At 40.1% G+C, this 7,632-nt stretch overlaps 1 protein-coding gene across 3 annotated transcripts in view; it reads left to right on the top strand.

Moving 5' to 3' along the window:
- The window catches only part of LOC137840260 (ankyrin repeat and BTB/POZ domain-containing protein 2-like), a 52,291-nt gene that overhangs the window by 2,088 nt on the left and 42,571 nt on the right, over positions 1–7,632 (top strand). The gene's annotated exons all lie outside the window — the stretch shown is intronic.

The following is a 7,632-nucleotide window of genomic DNA, read 5'->3' as shown; positions in this document are numbered from 1 at the left end:
ATATATATATATATATATATATATATATATATATATATATATATATATATATATAGTGTTGGATTTTGTCCACAATTGAGGGAGGGCGTTATCTGCCCCTCACAGCAAAAGCCATTGCCAATCACCTGTTATCCAATTTACTCACTGCGTGCACGTCTGATTTCTTCAGATTTAGGAAAATGCTAAGACACTGAAGCAGAAATTAGACTTACACAGGTTGGTTGAGTTCAATCACAATTCTTGTTCAAAAAGCTCTGTTTTCAGGAGAGTACAATACAGCGCTGGGCCCTTCAAGAGCGGAAAGTCTCCATTCAGAAAAGGCAACGTTCAATGTTCTTTGGTTAGCTTATATCAGTTGCGCATGCCAGTGTGGGCCGAGTTTGATGGGTGATGAGTCTTTGGGGTGGGGCAAGTTCGCCATGGGAGTGGGTGCTGGTTATGGGCGATTCGGTGTGTGTGGGGGCTGTTGTCTTCCATCCCGTCTTTCGGCCTTGGCGATCATCTTTGGCCGAGTCCTTGGCTGGCTCCCTCTGGCACCTGCTGGTTTTATCTCCACGTGACCTTCCTGTGAACATTCTTCTCCAATCTTGGACATACACTGTCGTACCTCATTCTTTCAATTTTGTCATTTTGTACGAAATTATGTTAGCTTTTGGCTGTGACATCATTAATCTATTGCTGTTCTTTTGATACTTCATGTCTTTGCTTATTCTTAGTTTAACCATGCTTTCAACCGTATCTTTTCTTTGTTAGGCAAAATATTTCCCTCTGTGCAGAGCGTTCAGTCGTAATCAAAAACTGGCGTCTAGCATTAGTCAAAACATAAGATACAATCAAGTACTGAACGGTCAAAACAACTCTGGCCGTGTTCATGATTTAGAGAAAAACATCAGGCATGCATTATACAGTTCCTTAAGGGTTATTAAGCTATTTAGGCAATATAGCAAAAAAACATTTGTTATTTCAAAGTGCTCAGAAATATATATCAGATCATGAAGTTTATAAAAACCTTTCTCATTACCACTTAGCAAAAATGTCTAGTTATGTCTTCTTTATTGATTTGGTGTGTAGGTATAATTATATGCTTAAAACGTTTCTTTTATTGATTTAATATGTGAACATACTTGTCTGCTTATGTACTTTATTCAATGAGGTTTGAGCACATCTGTTTTTGTAGCTCGGCAGGACTTTTTGTATTTTGACCCCATTCCTTCACTCCTTCACTAGTATATACTATATATATATATATATATATATATATATATATATATATATATATATATATATATATATATATATATATATATATATATATGTAATGTTATATGTATGTGTTATATGTAATGTATAGTACGATATACTATATATATATATATTGTTGTGATTTTGAGTCAATAACAACATATGCAAAATTACCTACCGTAATTTCCGAACTATAAACCGCACCGGATTATAAACCGCACCAGCTAAACTTCAGGGATATTTCAGTTTTTTTCTTACATAAGCCGCACCGGACTATAAGCCGCACGTGCACAAGGAAAGACAGTACATAGAAAGCCTTTTTAACGTTTTAATAACATACTTGAACATGTCTTTCTAAACATTGCCTGTGACGCAGCAGTAGTACCGCAGCAACGCGGAAGTGGGCACGCGAGTTATTAGCAAAAAAAGACTGGACACAGAAAGTTTTTTTAAAGCTTTAATAACATACCTTAACAATTCTTTCCAAACACTGCCTGTGACGCGGCAGTAATACCGCAGCAACACGGAAGTAACACAGCACTAATAGGGTTTGATTAAATAAAACATACCGGTAAAAGTCACTGAGACGCGGCGGTAACACAGCAGCAACACAACAGCAACACGGTAGCACAGCACTAACAGGGCTGGTTAAAAAAAACATACCAGTATAAGTAAAAAAAAGAGCCGTCTTCATCTTCCTCCTGTGCACTGAAACCATCGAAGTCTTCCTCCGTCTTGATCTCGCTCTGTCTCTTCTTTGTGTGAGTGCGAGTGTGGGTGTGTGCGTGATGTGCGAGACGATCAAAACACAAACTAGTACGTCTTCTTTGGCGCATTATCTCTTCTTCGTCTGTTTCGCTCTTGCTTCCTGCTAGAGCGCCCCCTGGAGGCCGTAAAAATCCATAAATACGCTCCAGAGTAGACACAACACAATGTCATGAACATCGACTGCCTTTGGCTTAAAAGCGGAATCATATGCATTTCTTTTGAATAATGACGGTTTGTGTATAAAAGCTTCCTTTCAGTAATGTCCGTCTTGATCGCGTTCTGCGTGATGCGCGAAATGTTGTGAACACAAACAAGCACGTCTTCTTCGGCGCACTAGCTCTTCTTCGCCTGTCTCGCTCTTGTTTCCTGCTATAGTGCCCCCTGGAGGCCGGAGGCCAGAAAAATCCATAAGTACGCCGCGCCGCCATTTAAGCCTCAGGGCTCAAAGTAACCTTCTGAATAAAATGCATTAAAAGTTCACATTCATTACAACTTGTTTTTGGTGAGCAAAATGTCAGAAGAATTGAATTTAAATGCTGATTGATTGGGTTTTAATACAATGCAGATGGTCCAAACAGCGCCACTGCTTTGTGTAATCTCTGAGTCACATGGCAGAGTAAGAGAAAGGGTTTAGAGCACAGGTGTCAAACTCAAGGCCCGGAGGTCAGATACGGCCCGCCACAATCTATGTGGCCCGCGAATACAAATTGTGCATCAAATTTGTGTGTCATTACTAGAATTGCAAATTGTCTTCACTTTTAATAATATCTTTTTTTTTAATATTTGACCAGTTTTTACTCGTCTGATTTGAAAACGAGTTATTTGTCAGTTTGTTTTGTAGCTTTTACTGTATATAATAGTGTTAAGAGTAAAAGTGATCAAGTCATCACAAAAATCCCGAAAAAAATCTTATAAAATCCCCACCTGATTATAAGCCGCAGGGTCCAAAATTTTGGAAAAAAGTCGCGGCTCATACACCGGAAATTACGGTATATTTGTGAAAAAATATTTATTTTATCAGAAGCAGTAAGGGTAATAATTTTATAATTAAAACACTCACAAATGTTGATCATAACTGGGGTTGAATCTGCTGTGTTTTGGCTTTTTGACCGCAGGTTGAGTAAAAACAGGATTTGTTTTTACGTGCAGATTGGGGTTTTGTTTCCAGTCATTTAATTGTCTGGATGCAGAAGCTGCTTCCATGAAGTTCCAGATGGATTTAGGCTTTAAAATGCTGTTGTGAGGCAGAGCAGACCTAATCCACACAGCCACGCATATTGTAGGAGTTGAAGGAGTTGACGCCATGGATGACCAGGTGGGGAAAGTTTTCATTAAGACCATGGAAAGAAATTGACCTATTTACTGGAAGATCATGTAAAACCGACGATGGTCACAGACTTAACTTAAAACTGACAATATTGCAATTTGTTAAATGGATATTGACAAGAAGCAAAAATTAACGCAATGCCCACACAAACTCTAGCGATGCAAAAAAATCACAGGAAACTAAAGAAAAGGCAGGGCAAAGCAGCTTTAATTAATAGCATATTTCACGCAAAAGGTAACTGAATGTACTTCACATCGTTACAAGACAACATTTGAAAGCAAAATCTGACTTTTAAAAGAAAAAAAAAGACATTTAAAAGCAAAGTAGTAAAATTAATAAAATAATCTAGAGCACAAGAACATCATTGTGGAAAGAAATATTCTAGATTCAAGATTCAAGAGTTTTTCTTCGCCATGTTTGAGCGTGTCAAACAAGGAATTTGACTTCGGCAAATCACAGCCTCTGTTCAACATTTAGGTGACTAACAACAACACTCAGGACATGTGAAAAATGGCAAATATTCTCAAACATCCCCTGATCTTAAACTCCCAAGAGGGCAAGGAAAAACTCAAAACTCCAGCTAGGGGAAATGAGAAACCTTGAGAAGAGACCACAGATGGGAGGGTCCCTCTGCTAGGATGACCAGGCTGCAATGGATGCAGAGGACACATAGTACAAACAGTGTAGACAATTAAAAAAAGGTGTGGAGAGCAGGGTGTTATTGCACAGTAATGACTTTGAGACTCTAAGAGTGGTGTGAGTTCATTCTTAGAGTCTCAGAGTCATTACTGTGCAACAACATCCTGCTCTCCACACCTTTTTTGAATTGTCTACACCAGTGGTTCCCAAACTTTTTCAGGCTAGCGCCCCCTTGGCTCCCCCCCAGATTTGGTATCCTGCAATTTGTAAAATACAGCATTTTATCGCATTTCATAAATAGGCCTACTTAAAGACAAAAGTGACAACATTGAAGGTATGAAAAGCAAGTTTACCCTCTCACGTATTCATTTTCTTCCATTTACTCACAGAAAATGGTGTCAGACGTGATCTAAGGCACGCCACCCTCGCCACCCACACAATGACACACGCGCGAACACGCATATATGTACACACACATACACACACACAGGTACAAAGTCATATATGTACATTTGTAACAATATATATCAGTGAATGCACCACCCTAACCAGCTCAACACAACACGGCGCGTTCTGGCGAGTCCCCAATTTCATGTTGACTTGAACTCAAGATGATGTTGACTGCCAGAATGCGGTTTTTATTATAAGATAAAATTCTGAACATTACAAGCTTGAAATTACAAACCTGAGTTTTTGCTTTTGTAGTCTATGCTGTCTATGTAGTGACTACATAGACTTCAGACTGCCGCCCCCCTACCGCCCTCTTCAACTTCTGACTTCGGACTGCCGCCCCCCTACCGCCCCCCTACCGCCCCCCTACCGCCCCCTTCGTCCTCACCGCCCCCCCAGATCTTTCCACCGCTCCCAGGGGGACGGTACCGCCCACTTTGGGAACCACTGGTCTACACTGTTTGTACTATGTGTCCTCTCAGATGTTGGGTTTGCAGCTTCGTAGTCCATTTTCTCGCTGACACAATACGTATGGTAGCGTTTGGCATTCACTTCTTTATTGTTCCTCGCTCACTCTCATCTCAACACCTGTGCTTCTTGGCGCGCTTCCTTATATTCAATTCCTACTTCTCGTTGCCGCAAACAAGGTAAAAGCCAACGTAAAGTGTCCACAGTACATAAAAGAGAAAACGTCACATCACTGCAGTCCACACAAAATATGGCATAAGACACAAATAACACATTGACATAAATAATAATACAATGAGAGCACAAATAAGTCAACACCCCCCCTTGCTCTCATCATCCCAAAACATTTTCACTGAATGCTTCCTCAGTTTCCAAAAAAACAACTTTTGAATTTGTTGATTCTAATCCTAGATACAGGTTTTGTTAATACGTCAGCAATCATGTTTTTCAATGGACAGTACACGATATCAATCTTTCCACAGTTAAGTGCTTCACGAATGAAGTGGAACTTAACAACAATGTGTTTTGATCTCTGTCTATTCACCGGGTTCTTACTCAAGGAGATGGCTCCTTGATTGTCCCCATAGATCTTTGTGCAACTGTATGTCGCATTGTCCATGCCATTTAACAATTGGGTTAAGTACATGTTTTCTTGAGTGGTAGTCGCTAAAGCAATGTATTCGGCTTCACAAGTCGAAAGAGCCACTGACGGTTGTTTCTTTGATTTCCAGGATATTGCAGGCCCATGTTTGGCCATGCCAAAACAGTAGCCTGTTGTGCTGCGTCTATCTTCCACTGACGATGCCCAATCGGCGTCACTGAAAGCCATTAGATGTAATCCTTCGTCATTTTTCTTGAAAATTAATTCATAATCCAATGTACCTTTTAGGTATCTTAAAACATGTTTGGCAGCCACTAGGTCGTTAGCTTTTGGGTTAGCCAATGTTTGTGACAATTTGCTCACAATCCATCTGATATCTGGTCTTGTGCAAGTCATGGCATAAATTAGGCTGCCTACAATTTCCCGGTACTCTTTAGGATTGTCAACCCCTTTTCCGTCCCTTTCTTCATCCACGTCTAGTTGTGCTTCACACGGTGTGTACCTTGGTTTACACTCTGACATTCCGAATCTTTCAAGCATCTTTAGAATGTATTTTTTCTGGCTCATTCTGATTTTCTCATCCTCTTGTTCAAACTGGATGCCCAGGATATGTGCTATTTTTCCTAGATCTTTCATGTTAAACCTGGATTTCATGGTGTCTTTGAATGGATTGAGTAAAAGAGTGTTGCTTGCTGCAATGATTAGGTCGTCCACCCAAATGATGACAATGACCAGATCATTTTCCACCTGTTTTTGCTATACACAGTGATCTGGGAGATTTCTCACAAAAATGTCTTGTTCTAAGTTGTCATTCAGAAGTTTGTACCAGTTTCTCCCAGACTGTTTGAGACCATAGAGGGATTTCTTCAGCTTATACACTAACTTTCTACCTTTCTGTGTCTCTTCAAAACCCTCTGGTTGCTCCAAAAAAACTTCTTCCTCTATTGGCGCATGTAAATATGATGTCTTTACATCCATTTGATGGACAATGAGTTTGTTTTGAACAGCTATTTGCATCAGCGCCCGTATTGGAGTGATAGTCTATGCCTTCTATTGGATTGTAACCTTTGGCTGCATATACTTTTCCTTTTCCAGCAGTTTCTTTTAAGGCATATACCCATTTCCCCCCTATTGTGCTTTTACCTTTGGGTAAAGCGACCAGTTCAAATGTTTCGTTTTCTTGAAGTGATAGGATTTTTTCTTTCATTGCTTGCATCCATTTGGATGCCTCATCAGACCTCAGGGCTTCACTGTAGGTCTGGGGAATTCCACATATGGCTCTGTAACAATAATCAATGTTGGCATTGGCTATATTGTTATCTCGGCTGTGTGTTACATAATCGTATAAGTATTTTAGCCTCTTCCTTTCCCTTCTTGGATAGCGGTGATGCTCAGTGTCTACATCAGTCTGGTTCTCGTGTTGCACTTCTGCCTCATTATGCTGTGATGCATCTGTATTCATCCATCTCTTGTTCTCAATCATGTCATCATTATCTTCACTATGTGATGTCTCCTCACCAACCCTAGTTTCAGTGGTTCTACTCCTGATGTCTATGGTTTCCCAATCATAGTCGTCATCTGTTTGTATTTGACTGTCAACGCTGATGTTTTTGATGAATTTCACGAGCCTGTGTTTTGATACTTTTCCTGTCTGGGAGTTGTAGACCAGATATGCTGGGCTACTTCTACTATACCCAACAAATATCCCTTTCTCACCTCTAGCATCTAGTTTCTTATGATCATGCTTGTATATATAGCATTCTGATCCAAACACCCACATTTTGGAAAGATCTGGCATTCTTCTCGTTAGCATATAATATGGGGTGTTTTTTGGTCCTGTTACGGATATGGGCAGCATTTTGGACCGCATAAGGCCACAGCACCTTCGGTAACCCCTTTTCTAATAACATACAGCGAGCCATTTCGAAAAGCGTTCTCCACTGTCGTTCAATGGTACCATTTTGGTGTGGAGAGTATGGTGATGATGTTTCGTGTTTAATTAGTCTATTTCTCAAGAGCGACTGAAAGGCATTACTGGTGTACTCTGTGCCATTATCTGACCACATACGTTTGACATTACCATATGGGTCGCTGTCATCTAGGAATTTTTTGGTTGCCAGTAATACATCACTTTTGC

Source organism: Syngnathus scovelli, chromosome 4, assembly GCF_024217435.2.
Source record: "Syngnathus scovelli strain Florida chromosome 4, RoL_Ssco_1.2, whole genome shotgun sequence".
Taxonomy (NCBI): Eukaryota; Metazoa; Chordata; class Actinopteri; order Syngnathiformes; family Syngnathidae; genus Syngnathus; species Syngnathus scovelli.
The sequence above is the reverse complement of the archived record's forward strand: the minus strand, read 5'-3'. Positions and strand labels throughout refer to the sequence as shown.